This window comes from Jaculus jaculus, chromosome 6 (genome assembly GCF_020740685.1).
Source record: "Jaculus jaculus isolate mJacJac1 chromosome 6, mJacJac1.mat.Y.cur, whole genome shotgun sequence".
NCBI classification, from domain to species: domain Eukaryota; kingdom Metazoa; phylum Chordata; class Mammalia; order Rodentia; family Dipodidae; genus Jaculus; species Jaculus jaculus.
In genome coordinates, this window is record NC_059107.1 from 40,139,188 (window position 1) to 40,156,008 (window position 16,821).

The following is a 16,821-nucleotide window of genomic DNA, read 5'->3' on the forward strand; positions in this document are numbered from 1 at the left end:
TCCCTAGCTATGTGCTCTACATACACAAATTCAACCAAATGAAAATAAAATATGCTGTCATATGTTGCATCTAGGGGGCTAGACAGATAGCTTAGTCTTTAAAGTACTGGTCTTGAAGACCTGATCCCTAGAACCTATGTAAAATGTCAGGTGTGAGGGTGCATGCACAAACATGAACAGGCACACACACAGGCACACGTGCGTTAAAATGCATGTGGTAGTCAGGCGTGGTGGTACACACCTTTAATCTCAGCACTGGGGAGGCAGAGATAGGAAGATCACCGTGAGTTCAAGGCCACCCTGAGACTACATAGTGAGTTCCAGGTCAGCCTGAGCTAGAGTGAGACCTTACCTCAAAAAACCAAAAAAAAAAAAAAAAAAAAAAAAAGCATGTGGGAGCTGGAGGGATGCTCAGTGGTTAAAGGCACTTGCTTGCAAAGCCTGCCAGTCTATGTTTGGTTCTCCAGTACCCCTGTAAAGCCAGATGCACAAAATTGCACAAGCATCTGGAGTTCATTTGAAGTGGGAAGATGCCCTGGAGTGCTCATGCTTCCTCTGTCTCTGTCTCTCTCTTGCTCCCCCTCTCTCCATGCAAATAAATAAATAAAATATTTTTAAATGTATGAGGGCTGGAGAGATGGCTTAGCTGTGAAGGCACTTGCCTGTGAATCCTAAAGATGGAGGTTCAATTTCCAAGTACTCATGTAAGCCAGATGCATTAAGGGGTACTTGTGTCTGGAGTTTGTTTGCAGTGACTAGAGGTCCTGGCGTGCCCATTCTCTCTCTCTCTCTCTCTCCTTCTCTTTCTCTCTTTTTTTATTTTATTTTTTATTTATTTATTTGAGAGCAACAGACACAGAGAGAAAGACAGATAGAGGGAGAGAGAGAGAGAGAATGGGCGTGCCAGGGCTTCCAGCCTCTGCAAACGAACTCCAGACGCGTGCGCCCCCTTGTGCATTTGGCTAACGTGGGATCTGGGGAACTGAGCCTCGAACTGGGGTCCTTGAGCTTCACAGGCAAGCGCTTAACCACTAAGCCATCTCTCAAGCCCTCTCTTTCTCTCTTAAATAAATAAATAAATATATTTTTTAAACTGCATGTGAGGTTGGAGATGTGGCTCAGTGGGAAAAAGCACTTGCTGTTCAACTCTCAATACTCAAGTTCAGATCCCCAGATGCCATGTAGAAGCTGGAAGCTGTGGTAGACTTCTGAAATCCCATTGCATATATGACAATTAGGGAGGTGGAGGCAGGAGGATTTCCCAGAGCTTGCAAATGGAGTAGTGAACACCAAGGAGACACTGTCTCAAACAAGGTAGAAAATGAGGACTGACTGAAAGTTGTTCTTTGATTTCCACATGCATGCTATGGTACACATATACACACACAATACAAAATAAATATGTTAATTTTTTAAAGTTTTTAAAATGCATCTGTACTAAACATGTAAGGACTTTTTTCCTTGTCACTGATCCCTAAGTAATCCAGTGTAACAACTACTTATGCGGTATTTACATTGTAGTGAGGATTACAAGTCATCTGGAGATTTTTAAATTTTATTTTATCTGGAGATGATTTAAAAGTACAGCAATGCATTGCCCAAAAGCAGAAAGACATTCTGAGAAATGTGCTGTTAGACAGTTTTGTCATTGTGTGAACGTCATAGTTTGTACCCCCATAAGGGTGGCTACAGCATCACAAGGTGGTTCATCATGAGATGACCGTCTTATCTGTGGCACCTGGTTGACAGAAACATTGTTACGTGGCACACTGAGTGTAGAGGAGGGTGTGTATGTAATTTATGCTAACACATTGTGATTTATATAAGGAGCTTGAGCATCCATAGATTTTTGATACCTGTGGGGGAGGGGATCCTAAAACTAACACCCTGTGGTTACCAAGTACCAAGGCATGACTGACTATACATCCTAGGGCTGTGGGAAATTAACTAATATGTGTAAAGCACTAACAGTAACGTAAAAACTAATGTTTGCATGTCACAAACAGTGTGTATGGTAGTGATGATGAAGATGCCTGACCTGCAGAAACACTTGCGTATCAGCAATGGTCTGGTCACTGCGGAGTCCTCTGTGGTTTGAGGCAGGCATGGTGGCACAGATCTAGAATTCCAGTACTTGGAAAGATGAGATAGGGGGATCACAAGTTCAAAGCTACCTTGGGCTACAAACCAAAACTCTGCCTCCCCAAACTAAAATCTGGGGTTTGAACTCCAGTCATATTACCAGCAAGGTACACTATCTCCACAATTCAGCTTTCCCACTTGCCAAACTGGGCTTTACTCTTATCTTATTGAGGATGTAGTGAACCAAATTTTCACCCTTCCCCATATCCATGCCCTTTTTGTGATGGCTTCTGTCAAGAGGTAGAGTCTATTCCTCACTCCCTTCCATGGGGACAGCCTAGTACCTAGATTTGGTCAACTGAACATCTCTTCTTACTTTAGAACCCTGAGACCACCGTAGGAAGAGGCCCAATCTAATGGGAAGGATAAGGAGAGACAAATGACTGGTCAACCTTGTTGGCCTGCCAACATATAGGCAGTCCCCAGAAACCCAGCCAGCCTGCTGGCCTGCTGGTGCCCACAGACGCATTGTAGAGAGCCATCAACGGCCCAGCTGAGCCCAGCCCGCACCGCCACCTACAGAGCCGCGGGCGCACGTGGCCGGTCTAAGCCTCGAAGCTCTAGGCCATTGCGGCAGCAGCGAAGTGATCCGTCAAGCCAAACGCGCAGCCCGGAAATCCCAACCTCGGCACAGAATCAACAACCGTGATGACTGCGGTGGAAATCACCGTGCTATCCCACCTCAGGCCCAATACCTTAAAACGTTATTTCATAACTTCTATCCTAAAGTACCTCATGGCATAACACTGAAAAAAAAACGACAACAATAACCTCCAATGAACTCCCATTTATTTAAAAATTTTATTGACAGCTTCCTTAATTATAGACAATAAACCATAATTCCCTCCCCCCACTTTCGCTTTGCAAGTCGATTCTCCATCATATTCCTTCCCCCTTGTAATCAGTCTCTCTTTCATTTTGATGCCATGATCTTTTCCTCCTATTATGATGGTCTTGTGTAGGTAGTGTCAGGCACTGTGAGGTCATGGATAGCCAGGCCATTTTGTGTCTAGAGGAGCACGTTGTAAGGAGTCCTGCCCTTCCTTTGGCTCTTACATTCTTCCTACCACCTCTTCGGCAATGGACCCTGAGCCTTGGAAGGTGTGACAGAGATATTTCAGTGCTAAGCGCTCCTCTGACACTTCTCAGCACGATGGGTGCCTTTTGAGTCATCCCAGAGGTCACCGCCATCTGGAAAGAGAAGCTTCTCTAACCAAGAGTGAGGAGCTCCCACTTATTTATTCTTCAAGGCCTTGACCAGTTACCAAGACTGCAAGTCCTGCTAAGGTTATCTGGCTTTATATCCACAGTGAAGAGATACTTGCAGGTTCTCAGATTGGGAGAATTGGGCTAAAGTAGTGTCTTCGAAAGACTCTACCATGGGCAGGGAGGATCCGAGAGAGAGATAAGCTAAGCGAGGTCTGGTAATGAGTTCCAGGGGAGCAGCAATGGCAGCCACCTGCTTACAACCTCCATATCCCCATGGTTTAGAACAAACCTTAGACATCCTAAGTTACCCAGGGCCTGGGGTCACTTGGCCTCCACCCTCTTGAACTGCCCTTTTCACATTTCCTCCTTGCTTCACTCACGCCTGCTGCTCTGCTTTACTTGGTTCCTCAAATGTCCTCGACTTGTTTTCTCCCAGTGCCTTTTCTCCTGCTGTCCTGCAGCCTTTCCTGCTTCCTGTGTCACTGTGTTCACCCTACAGATTTCTATGGCTCTGATGTCTTTGAATCCTTCTAAGCCAGCTCACTCAGCCATACCCTCCTAAAATTGTGTGCTTTTCTTTTGTGGCAGACATCATGGGTTATACTATCAGCAACGTAGGAATGACATGATGGGCACCTGTCTCCTAGCAGACTGTGAGCTCACCAGAAATACAGCCAGGTCTATCTTGCTTGTGAGCTGTGCCCCAGAGCCTGGCCCAATTCCTGGCATATACTTGATATGAAGAAATGAATGGATGCTTATGAGTAGAAACCCTCTGGAGCTGAATATCAATGCAGATCCTGAAAGGGTGTTGGAGAGAACAGTCCATAGTCCTGAGAACTCTTTTCCTAGGAGACAATCTGTCTCATCCTGGAAGCATTTCCAGGACTCTGGCACCAGCTTTATAGCTGGAGGATACATTTAATCTGGTCAATAAATAACCAATCCCACCAGCCATGGTATCTGAGTGGAAAGTTCTTAAGGAGAGGATGACAATAATTTGGAACACCAAGTCTCTAACCTCGGGAGCATGGAATTCTCCTGCAGGGTCTGAATGTCTATTTGAACAAGGAATGTTTTCCCAAGACTTCCTTGTTTCATAAACAAGTCTGTGATCAGAAGCAAACAAACAACATGTGTAGACATCGGATGTTTGCAAGACTTCATCTAGCGGCAGCTGAAAGATGCCCAAAAAACGGAGCCGAAAGCAGCAAAAATCTGTGTAGCCAGGCCCTACTGTCTCCAAACAAGACCTTCATGACATCATTCCCCTTCATCCCATAGCGCCCCTCATCCCATTTGGACTTTTAGGCTTGAATGTAGTTATCTGGAAGCTTCAGTGTCCATTTGTTCCTGTTTCCCACGAGACAAGAAGTTCCATGAGGGCAGAGACAGACCTTGTCCACTCAGAGCTCGGGGCTTGTTAGCGGAGTTGTCTCTGTGAATATTTGCTCACTCAATAAGCAAAGGAGAAAGGCTGAGTGGCAAAAGGAATGGAGCCTGAGAGTGGGCTCAAAAGCAAGAACAGTAGAAAAACGGCGTGAAGGGTCAATAAGACTTGGAGCTCTAAATGAAGCCATTCCTGAAGTCTTCTCCACAACTGGAAGTTTTCATCACTAGCACTAGAATATCCCCTTTGTGGCTAACCCAGATTCACACCAGAGGGGCACATAAAGTTCACACCATCTTCATTCATAGTAGCCCTAAGAGAGACAAACTAAATCAGTGTTCATCAGCAGGTGACCAATACACCAACTCAAACACATCCATACAACAAGCCCATATAATGGAATGCCTTTAGCAACTCAGCAATAAAGGGTTAACAATAAATTACTCGCTATGGGCTGAATGTTTGTGCCCACCTAGAAGTCACACACTGAAGCTTAAGCTCCAGTATGTTTTTGATTTAGAGTTGAGCGTTATAAGGAAGTAATTGTGGTTAAATAAAGTCATGATGGTAGGGTGCTAACCCAATGGGTTTGGTGTCCTTACAAGAGAAAATGCCAGAAAGTGTCTGTGGTGGTTTGATTCAGGTGTCCCCTATAAACTTAGGTGCTCTGATTGCTAGGTTCCCAGCTGATGGAGATTTAGGAATTAATACCTCCTAGAGGGAGTGTATTGTTGGGGGCAGGCTTATGGGTATTATAGCCAGTTTCCCCTTGCCAGTGTTTGGCACACTCTCCTGTTGCTATTGTCCACCTTATGTGGGCCAGGGGGTGGTGTCCACCCTCTGCTCATGCCATCGTTTCCCCCTGCCATCATTGAGCTTCCCCTCAAGCCTGCAAGCCAAAATAAACCTCTTTTTCCCACAAGCTGCTCTTGGTTGGGTGATTTCTACCAGCAATGTGAACCTGACTGCAACAGTGTCTGTCCCCTCTCATATCTCCATCCTCCAAGGTGGGGGGGATCCCTTACCAGAATCCAAGTTCTGAGCAGCCAGGGCAGACTCTATACCATAAGCCACATATGGATGAATCTCCAAGATGTGGCACTGAAGGTCATACAACAGAATGAGAGGACTCCACACTGCAGGACCCCACTCCACTAAGCTCTCTGATGGCTACACACAACTATGGAGACAGGACTCCATGGATACTGCCTCTGGGTTGGTAGGCATTGATTGGCTAGGGATGGGAAGGCCTTTCTGGGGAGCAGGAGAGGTTTGTCTTAATCTGTCTGGTGGTTCTGCACATGAAATACACTTTAAGATGCTCATATTTTATGGTATTTAAGTTGATCCTTACTTTTTAAAAAATTGAGTGTAAGGCCAGAAGAGGATGTTGGGTGTCATTCTATCACTCTTCTGTCTCACTTCCTTATGACAGAGTCTCTCACTGAACCTGGAGCTCACACCACTTTCTGCTTAGGCTGACCAGGGAGTCCCGAGGGTTGTCCTGTCTTGTCTTTCTCAGAACTGGGGTTACAGGTAGGCATGGGCATTCCCAGCTATAGACCAACTCAAGGCCTCATCTTTGCACAGCAAGTGCTCTTACCCTTGGAGCCATTTCTCAAGCCCTTAGAGGTCATTTCAAATTTTCTTCAGCTTAGGGTTCTGCACTGGGGTCTACTGTCCCTCATTTACAGAGCTCCTTTGTAGGTAGTATGTAATCAGAGGGGTGCTGGAGTTGGAGCCTAAAAACCTGGCACTACAGGAATGGGATCCTTCCCGTGAGTTGTTGGCCAGGGAAGTCCAAGATGCCCCAAAACATTACAGGCCATTGCTGAGGCTCTTGGTTTCCCACCAGGAATAGATGATAAGGCCCTATTGCTGATGACTCCGCATACTTGGTCCTCAAGGTCACTGAGAAATCCTGCTGGGGCTGAGCTGAAAACCTCTTCCATGTAGATCAGCTGACAGAAAGCTGTAAAAAGCTACACTGCATGCAGATCGAGGGGAGAGAAAGAAATCACCAGTGGAGATACTCAACAGTAGAAACTGCAAGCCTTAAATTTGGCTAGCCAGGCCAAATGAGCCAATGGGTACAACAGTAGCATGTCTGTTATGGGGGAAACCAACTGCTCTCTAATTGGACTGGAGGCCTGCTCCACAGGAGGGAATATATGCCTGATACAGAAAACCTGCAACAGGGGTAGTCATGAGCCCTAGGGGTGTAATATCTGCTGGTGTCTGGCTAAATGTATATACTATGCTCACTAAACTGCCCAGTTAGCACTTCTCTTAAATATATTAATGCTACTCTCACTTTTGGTTGGAGAACCTTCTCTATTCAGATGGCAGTGACCTTGAGATGACTCAGAAGGCACCAGGTGCTGAGAAGTGGCAGAGGAGTGCTCAACACTGCAATATCTCTATCACACCTTCCAAGGCTCAGGGTCCATTGCGGAAGAGGTGGTGGAAAGAATGTAAGAGCCAAAGGAAGGGTAGGACTCCTTACAACGTGCTCCTCCAGACACAAAATGGCCTGGATACCCATGACCTCACAGTGACTGACACTACCTACACAAGACCATCATAATCAGAGGGAAAGATGATGACATCAAAATAAAACAGAGACTTATGGGGGGGGGGTGTGGATATGATGGAGAGTGGAGTTTCAAAGGGGAAAGTGGGGGAAGGGAGGGAATTACCATAGGTTATTGTCTACGATGATGGAAGTTGCCAATAAAAAAAAAAAAGAAAAAACAAAGTTCCCATGCCATGTGCTCATTTCTTATGTGTCAAGCTCCCCGAGGACCAGGAGGGTCTGGATGGCACAACCTGCTGTCACTCACTTTTGTCCCCAACCATCCATACCTGTCTCTGGCAGGAGTGGGTCATGCGGCTGAGTTGTGTGATTGGTTCATTCTCTCCTCCTTCCCCAAGGGTAAACTCAAGGACACTGCAAGGCACTCATGTCCTTTGGTTGTTGGGGACTATGGCTCTGGTCCCTGAGTCTTTCTGCCAGGTCCTGGTTGTGGGGCTGAAGATAAAATCTAGGAGGTCCTGGCCACCCCCAATAAGGAACTGCTCCTACATGGGCGGGAAAGGATAGTGGATGTTCAAGGCCCACCTTAGAAAGGGATTTGTGTTTGTGGAGGGAGATGGGTCCTAAATGATGTGTGGCTCAGAGGCAGCTACAAAGCATTGCTGCTCAGGGCAAGAGAGGCAGGGCCAAGACTGATGGGTGAAGCCAGGCTGCAGAAGGACCCCTTGGGCTGGTGGTCTGTTGCACAATTTTCCAGTGGTCAATGGACTTGGGTTTAGTGGCCAGATCAGATCTTCTTTAGTCCTCCTTCCCAGATCTCAGCGGAGTTGGTAACTCCTAATCATCACAGAAGAGGACCAAGTTAAGACTGAAGGAAGGCACTAAGTCTGCATCCTGCTAGGATGTCACTTATCCACTGCCAAGTTCATTTCTTTTGGGGACAGCCCCAACTATTTGCTGGCCATGACTGGGGTGGTACCCAGGAAAGTGGGGTTTCCTGGACTTCCCACTATGGTGGGCCGTGTATACCCAACCCATGGGCCCATCTGAGGATGGTTATTGGCTTGACAGTCTAGCCTAGACATCTGGAATTTTCCTATCTTTTTGGTCCTAGTGGCCTGGTATAGAGGCCTAGACCTTTGAGGGCATGCCCTGGGAGTGACACTACTCAGATCTGAGTTTTCTTCCATCCCCTCTGGCTAGGATTTGGTCCAAGAGTGGCTGAAAGCTATCTTAAGCTGGTGCTTGTTTGCATCATTGGGAGTCCTCATGCAAGTAAGGGGTCCTAAATCTTTGTTCCCAGGGGAACTCAGGGTTTCAGTTAATAGGGAGGGGATCTTGAAAAACTAGGGTGGGAGAAGCAAGACTTGTTTGGACTTCTCTCTTCCAACTTTTCTTCCAAGTTGCTCCATTGGCAGCCTGTTCAGAGTGTAATGTTAAAAATCTCATGTTTGAGTAGGTTCTAGTTTTGACATTAAGTTACTATGTAACCTGGGGTCACCTACTGCCATCTCTGTGCCTCAGAGTCCTCATCCAACTTTCCCTTCTTCCAGCTTTGTGATCTAAGGCTTCTCTGGGCTCCAAACCTGCCAATCCCCTAAAAGAAATTGTTTTTTCATGCTGTTCAAAAACAAAAGACAGGGCTGGAGAGATGGCTTAGCAGTTAAGGAGTTTGCCTGCCAAGCCAAAGGACCCAGGTTTGAGTCCCAAGAACCCACGTAAGCCAGATGCACAAGGTGGCACATATGTCTCTCTCTCTTTCTCAAATAAATAAATAAAACATTAAAAAATATGTTAAAAATTTAAAACTATAGTTTAAAAATAGTTAAAAAAACAAAAACAAAGGACAGGTGGGCATGGTGCCACACACCTTTAATCCCAGCACTCGGGAGGCAGAGGTAGGAGGATCACCTTGAGTTTGAGGCCACCCTGAGAGTACATAGTGAATTCCAGGTCAGCCTGGGCTAGAGTGAAACCCTACCTTGAAGGAAAAAAAAAAAACATAGCAAAGGACAAACAGCAACCACACAGATAGGAGCTGGGTGGAATCTTTGCATCCCTTCCTCCTTCCCAATGTTGGGGCCATGTTTTCTCTGCCTCTCCAGCCTGCAGGCTACATGAAAGAATCAATGCTATCACCAGCTGGCTTGAGGGGACTTTGCAAACCGAAATGAGTGATGCAAATATTTACTTGAGCATATATCCCGTGCTCTCCCATCCCATGCACTGTGTTGCCATCAGTTGGCCTGCTTCTTCCAAACCATCCAGGGCTCCTTGCTGCTCTGGAAGGTCCTTCCTGAACAGAGCCCAGCTGTGATGACCCGTCCCTGCATTCGGAGCTTTGGAAACGCTTGGCCCTGGGCTGTGATCACATCTCTGTGAGGAGACATGCGATCACTCCCACCGTAAAAAGTTCAGACCTCTGAAGACAGACTTTAGGCAACAGGACCCTGTGGCTCTGCCTCAGGCTCTTAGTCTTCCCTGAGGCTCGGCTCTTACCTGTGTCTTGGAGCTGGCGTGTGTTTGTGGTATATTCATGTGTTAGTATGTGTCATGTTTCCGGGTTTGTGAACTGTATGCAAAGTGGAAGGCCTGAATACAGTGAGTCCTAATAAATGTGGGTCATTATGAAGGCTCAGGAGTGTGTGTGTGTGTGTGTGTGTGTGTACACGTACAGTGATGAGTGTGGCGGTGAAAGGAAAATCTAGAGGTTTGTTCTTTTTGAGGAGTCTCTCTTGTCATGTTCCTATGTACGCACAAGTCTGGCTAGCCCGCGAGCTTCCAGAATCTCCGGGCTCCACTTCTCATTGTTGTAGGCGCATTGGGATCTCAGCTGAACGTGCTACTTTGTGTGCTGTTTTACGTGGGTGCTGAGAAATTGAACTTGGGTCAGCAGGTTTGTAAGCAAGCACCTTGAACCAATGGACCATCTCTCTAGCCACAGGACTGGTATTTCCTTCACTCTTTTTGTGGGTGAGGGTTTCAAGGTAGGGTCTTGCTCTAGCCCAGGCTGAACTAGAATTCAGTATGTAGCCTCAGGGTGGCCTTGAACTCAAGGCAAACCTCCTACCTCTGCCTCCTGAGTGCTGAGATTAAAGACATGCACCACCATGCTCGGCTTCTTCACTTAAGAATAAGAAATCTAGGTAGTATACTCCATGAGGCACACGAATTGTAGTTGTAGTTGGGTCAGTTTTGAATGTACAAACATGCACAACACCCACCCAGACTGGTCAAGTTACTGGACGCGTCCAGCTCCCCAGCAGGCTCTCTAGGCCTCACTTTCTCTGTTTTGACTTCCTCGGTTACTAATTGGTGTATGTGATTTTGAAGCTCGAGGACGCACACAGAGTGTAGTGTTCCGTGTTGCCTTGCATGAGCTTGCCCAAGTACTCACCCTCCTCTGCTGATGGATGTTTGGTAGGCTGCCAGTTTGGGCTGCCATGAATTAAGCTGCTGTGAACAAGACATCCATGGACGTAAGCACGGTTTGGGCTGGGCATTTACCCAGAAGGAATGTGCTAGATTGTGGGGCACATGCATTTTGCTTATAGAAGACGCTATCGAACATGTTCCTCTGATTGTGTTGAGTGATGACCCACACAGCATGAACAAGGGCTCGCTACTCTGGGCCCATGTCCTGACTGGTACAGACAGCTTCCCCAGAGTAATGCTGTGGTGGAATTTTGGCTGTGCACTGTTCATTGGAGGCTAAAGGCACTTGAGAAAAGGAGAAGTGGTGGCAGAATGGGGCAAAGCAAGATGCTGGGGTGCAGGTCAAAACCTCAGCTAACCTGGCAGAGTGCTGGGTTGAGAACTGCCCGAGCAGTGACCCACATGCAAAGGGACAGAGCAGACCTCCCACCACTGACTCACTTGGCCACTGGAATTGACTGCCCAAGCAGGGCCTGGCATCCAGCTGAGCAGCTTAGCATGGGAAGGCCAAGGCTGTAGGAACTAACAGCTGGAGGTCCTGTTAATGAGCATTTGCCTAACCAGCCCCTCCCCTGCAACACTAGCCATTCAGTGGAGATGGATGGTGTCTTCTTGTGAAATTCCTCTGCATTTCTGTGATGATGACTGTATTAACTATGATCATGACCCTTTGCCCATTTAAAAAATAGGTATATATCGATTTTTTTTTTTTTTTTGAGGTAGGGTCTCGTGCTAGTCCAGGCTGACCTGGAATTCACTATGTAGTCTCAGGGTGCCCTCGAATTCATGGCGATCCTCCTACCTCTGCCTCCCGAGTGCTGGGATTAAAGGCGTGCACCACCACACCTGGCTTGACCTTAGAACTTTAACAGTATTTAAACTTCAAATGTATGTCAGTCAGAAATTTAATAACCTTTTGAGACTTCTGGTCAAGATGCTTCAACTCCTAGGATAATAGCAGGCAAGACTGCGGGGGTTTTAGTACAAGTAGGTCTTAGCAGACCTCTCCTGGGCAGGTCAGGTGAGGTTTAGTGAGGAATCTGCTGATTCCCAGGGTTAGTCCTGGGGAATCAAATATGGGTCCTTTGGCTTCTCAGGCAAATGCCTTAACTACTAAGCCATCTCTCCAGACCCTGACACTTTAATGCTGGTGGAGACACCGGTTTTCTTCTCAAGATCTCCTACATTCTCAGACCCTATACCATCAGTGGAGTGATTGTCTGGTGGGCAAATTGAGCTAAACCAATTATATCTTTTTCTAAGACAAGTGCCTCACCTATCTTTCCACTGGAGTTACCATGCTGGGAAAATACAAACCCACGCCTTCTCTACTTCCTAAGGGAGGATTTTGCCTGAGAATACGGGAGGCAAAAATACAGGAGAAGGGCTAGAGAGATGGCTTAGCAGTTAAGGTGTTTGCCAGTGAAGCAAAGGACCCAAATTCGATTTCCCAGATCCCATGTAAGCCAGATGCACAAGGTGGCACATCCGTGTGGAGTTCATTTTCAGTGGCTACAGACTGTGGTGTGCCCATTCTCACTCTCTATCTGCCTCTTTCTCTCTCTCCACCCCTCTTAAATAAATAAATGAAAGAACTTCAGGAGAAGAGTCAAAGATGGAAGGAGTCACAGTCTTGATAACAATCTGTGAGCACCTGAACCCAGCCACACCAGAAGCCACTTTCCCACAGGCCTTTTAGGTCCATGAACCAATAAATCTTCTGCATCTGGGAAGTTGGGCTACTTTGTGTGTCGATCACTTGCAACCTGAAAGTCCCCAACTTGCACGCTAGTCTGGCTTGCTGTGGAAGGCAGTGAGAGAGGCTGAGCGGAGGCAACAGAAACAAAAGCAGTCATGGCCAGGTTTGAAACCAAGCTCTTACCCCAGTGGTCTGAAGAGTCCGGCATGGGAATTGCAGCCTTTAAATATTTGAGCCAAGCCAAAAAGTCTGAAACTATGATACACTAGGCCCTGGCCTCTGACTACCCACAAGCCACAGCGTCTCTTCATCGACCCAGAACTCCTCTGGAAATAGACCCAGGGACAAAAATGGCCTGAAGCAGATCCACTGTTGGCTTCCTGGGGGTACTGGAAAGAAACTTCCTAAGTCTCTCCAGACCACATCAAGTAGGCCAACAATCCACAAGACAACTGGCCAGGGGACAATACGGATCGGGTGGGGGGAGACCACTTGATACAGATTCCCTGTGTATATACACTCCTGCTGCTCCCAAGGGCCTCTGGTCCCTGGCAGGGGGACACCATGGTTGGGGAGGTGAAGGACAGACAGGCCTGTCAGTTGTAGCTTTGAGTTTGGTTTCAGATCCTAAGAACTGCCTGATGGATGACAGACTGGGACACCAGGAGCCCCGAGAGGCAGTTTCTGTTCTGTGTGTTCTCCTGCAATACTTGACACAGCACCTGGCTCGGGCTTCTAGAAGGCACTGGTTTTCATTTAGAAAGCAGACCTTGAGCCCTGCTAAAGATAAGCAATGCCGCTGAGGACAGAGGTGCGTGACATTAGCATCACTGCCACCTACCTTTTAGGGGCACTTCCTGAGGCCATTTGGGCACAGTTCTTCTGAAACCTCTAACCTGAGACAAGCCTTTGGGCACTTTTTAGCTCTAGAAATTGGGCTGGGAAGTTGGGCTACTTTGTTGTCAGTGTGTGGTACTTGTGACCCAAACTGACTTGCAAAGTAATCTGGCTAGAACAGACTTGGTGAGGAAGACACATACAGAAGTGAGCTGAAGTCAGTAGACACAGAGATACATGTTAAAGGTCATCACCCTTCAGGGTCAGACTTGCTAAAGAGGTATGGAAGAGAAGACTCTTAATCTGCTAAAGGGATCTCTCTCTCTCTCTCTCTCTCTCTCTCTCTCTCACACACACACACACACACACACACACACACACACACACAGTCACAGCCCATATCATCACTAATGGTGGTTTCTCTCCTAAGGAAAGGATCAAGAAATGGATGATCATCATTTTAATTTTCCATCCACATTGTACAGTGGAACTGGATCCATTCATGACAAAAGATATAAAAATAAAAAGACAAGAACTTGGAAAAAGCATGCTGTCATTATTACTGTCATTTCAGATGACAATATTGTGTGGGGGAAAAATCCCAAATAATTGACAGGCTATTAAAAATTAATAAGCAAAAGATTCAAGGTTGCCAAATATAATTAACATAAATCATCTAAGTTTCTATGTACCAGCAACAAACAGAAAATGAAAATTTTGAATTCTACCTATAATAATATGTATGAATAAATCTAATAAAAGGAGTAGAAAACTTCAATGATGAAAGTGACAGACCACTGCAGAGAGATTAAAGATGACCTAAACAGATTGAGGATTGTACTGTGTTCATTGATTGGCCAACTTAATGTTATTAAGATATCAAGTCTCCCCAGATCAATCTATATACTCAATAAAATCCCAAGCAGAATCCCAGCAAAGATTTACAAAGCAATTGGTTTGCTGACTGTAAAGTTTCTCTGGATATTCCAAAGACTTAGAAGAAACAAGTTGATCTCAAATAAACAGAGCTGGAGGACTTATCCTACCTGATATCTAGAGGTTTTATAAGTTCCCCATAACAACACCGTGTACATAGCACAAGCTAGTCAAATAGGCTAGCAGAATAGGGTAGGAATCAAAAACAAACCATCTAGAGTCAGTCTTCTAGTTTACAGTAAAGACACAATGCAGTTTAATGGGAAAGATAGTCTCTTCAATAAAGAATATTAACTCAATATTCATATGGAGGGGACAATAGACATACTTTATAATATACACAAAGACTAATTTAAGATTGGTTATAGACAAAGTAAAACCATAAATTTATAAAAAATAAAAGCATATCTTTTGATTTAGGGTAATTAAAAATTTCCTAAAATAGGTTAAGAAATGTTTGGACCATGCCTATATAAATAACTTATATCAGACTTGGAATATAGCTCAGTTGATAGAGGGCTTACCTAACGTGCATGATGACCCAGGTTCAATCCCTAGCATCTCCTAAACTGGGAATAATGATGCATGTCTGTAATTCTAGTACTCCAAAATGGAGAGGGAGAGACAGAAGGATCAGAAGGCTATCCTTGGCTACAAAGCAAGTTTGAGACCAGCCTGGATGGGATATATGACAGCATGCCCCCCCCCAAAAAAAAGAAAAGAAAAGAAAGGGCTGGAGAGATGGCTTAGCAGTTAAGGTAATTGCCTGCAAAGCCTAAGGACTTAGATTCCCCAGTACCCATGTAAGCCAGATGCACAAGGTGACGCATGCACCTGGAGGTCGTTTACAGTGTCTGGAAGCCCTGATGTGCCCATTCTCTCTATATATCTGCTTCTTCCTCTCTCTCTTTCTCTTAAATAAATAAAATATTTTGAAAAGAAACAAAAATTTATTTTAAAAAGGAAAGAAAGAAGAGGAAAATAGCTCATATTCAGGCTATCTGAAAACTCAAGAACTCAATACTTAAAGAATCCATTTTTGCCAGGTGTGGTTCATTCACAGTGGCCAAAGGTCTAGGCATAACCATTCTCTCTTTCTCTCTTACGTAAGTGTCAGGCAGACAAAATTTCCAGGTGCCACATCTCCCAGTAGCTCCAGGCCCTGACTTTGGACAAGTTCCATTTCTGGATTATTCTCTCTCTCAGGTCTAATGCTTCACTTCCTCCAAGCCTCTCCTGAGTACCAGCCTCCTTGGCTTTCCAGTTCAGAGAGATTTCCTCTTTCCTCTCCACCTACCAATGGTCTGCAATCTGTACAGACCATGTTGGTGTTTTGTTTTGTGGCTGTTCTTGTTTTGTTTGAGATAGTTTCAATGTAGCCCAGGCTGGCCTTGTACTCCTCATCCTCCTGCAACCACACTGGATTCATCCCATGTTATTTTAAAGTTAAAAAGAAAAATCTTATTTCTTTCTGATCATATCAGAATAATAGTCATTCCCCCAGAAAATATGAAGATATGGCTGGAGAGATGGTTAAGCAGTTAAGGCACCTGCCTGCAAAGCCTAAGGATCCGAGTTCAATTCCCCAGTACTCACATAATGCCAGATGCACAAGGTGGCACATGTGCCTGGGGTTTGATTGCATTGGCTGAAGGCCCTGGTGCACCCATATTCTCTCTCTCTCTTCCTCTTTCTCTCAAATGAATAAGTAAATAAATATAGTTGGGTCTGGTGGTATGCATACCTTTAATCCCAGCACTTGAGAGGCAGAGATAGGAGGATCACTGTGAATGTAAGGCCAGCCTGAGACTATATAGTGAATTCCAGGTCATCTTGGGCTAGAGAAAGATCATACCTGGAAAAATAAAAAAGCAAACAACAACAACAACAAAAGAAGATACAAATAAAGTCCTACATTTCCCACAGAGATTTCAGTGTGGAGGTGATGTGGTTCGCAGGGTGTAGTGGAGGACTACCATTCTGGTGGAGAGGACCAAGTGTGGAGTGTTTCCGAGACCCCGCGATCTGCAGAATTTACAGCTCATTGATCGCTAGCAGAGAAAGAGAGGGGCCAGGGGTGAAGGTCAAGGCTAACCTGAGGGTCACAACTAGGGTCCTGGTTTATAAGTGCTTGAGCACTCCAGTAGGACAGCCCTGGGAGGAGTAGCAGGGGACAAGCCACCCACAGGAGAACGAGGCTGGAGACTGGGCGGCGCTGGCTCACCCACACTTGGCATACTGGATGCTGCAGGGCGGGGCAGACAAGATGGACTTAGGAGGTGCGGGAAGAGGCAGTCTTGGCAACGCTCTGGTCAGGGTGAAGGACCCAGGTGCAGTGGTTTGTGGGTTTCTGGCTTGAGCAGCGGTGGTGTGGCTGTTGTGCACTCACTGCCACGGGGAAGACGGGGAATCCTCTTTAGATGTGCACTCAGAATGGATTCCACTCAGCTTGAGGCTCTTATGAGTAAACTTCTTCCTACTCTACTTACTGAGCATTGTTCCACCTCAATAATCCACATTCATACCGCCAGACTTACTTGGGTCCATCCTTGGATGTATTGCACCCTACTTTGTAAGATGGCATCACTATTTTCCAGCCCATCACCCCTGGGAGAGTGGCACTGCCCATTTAGGACT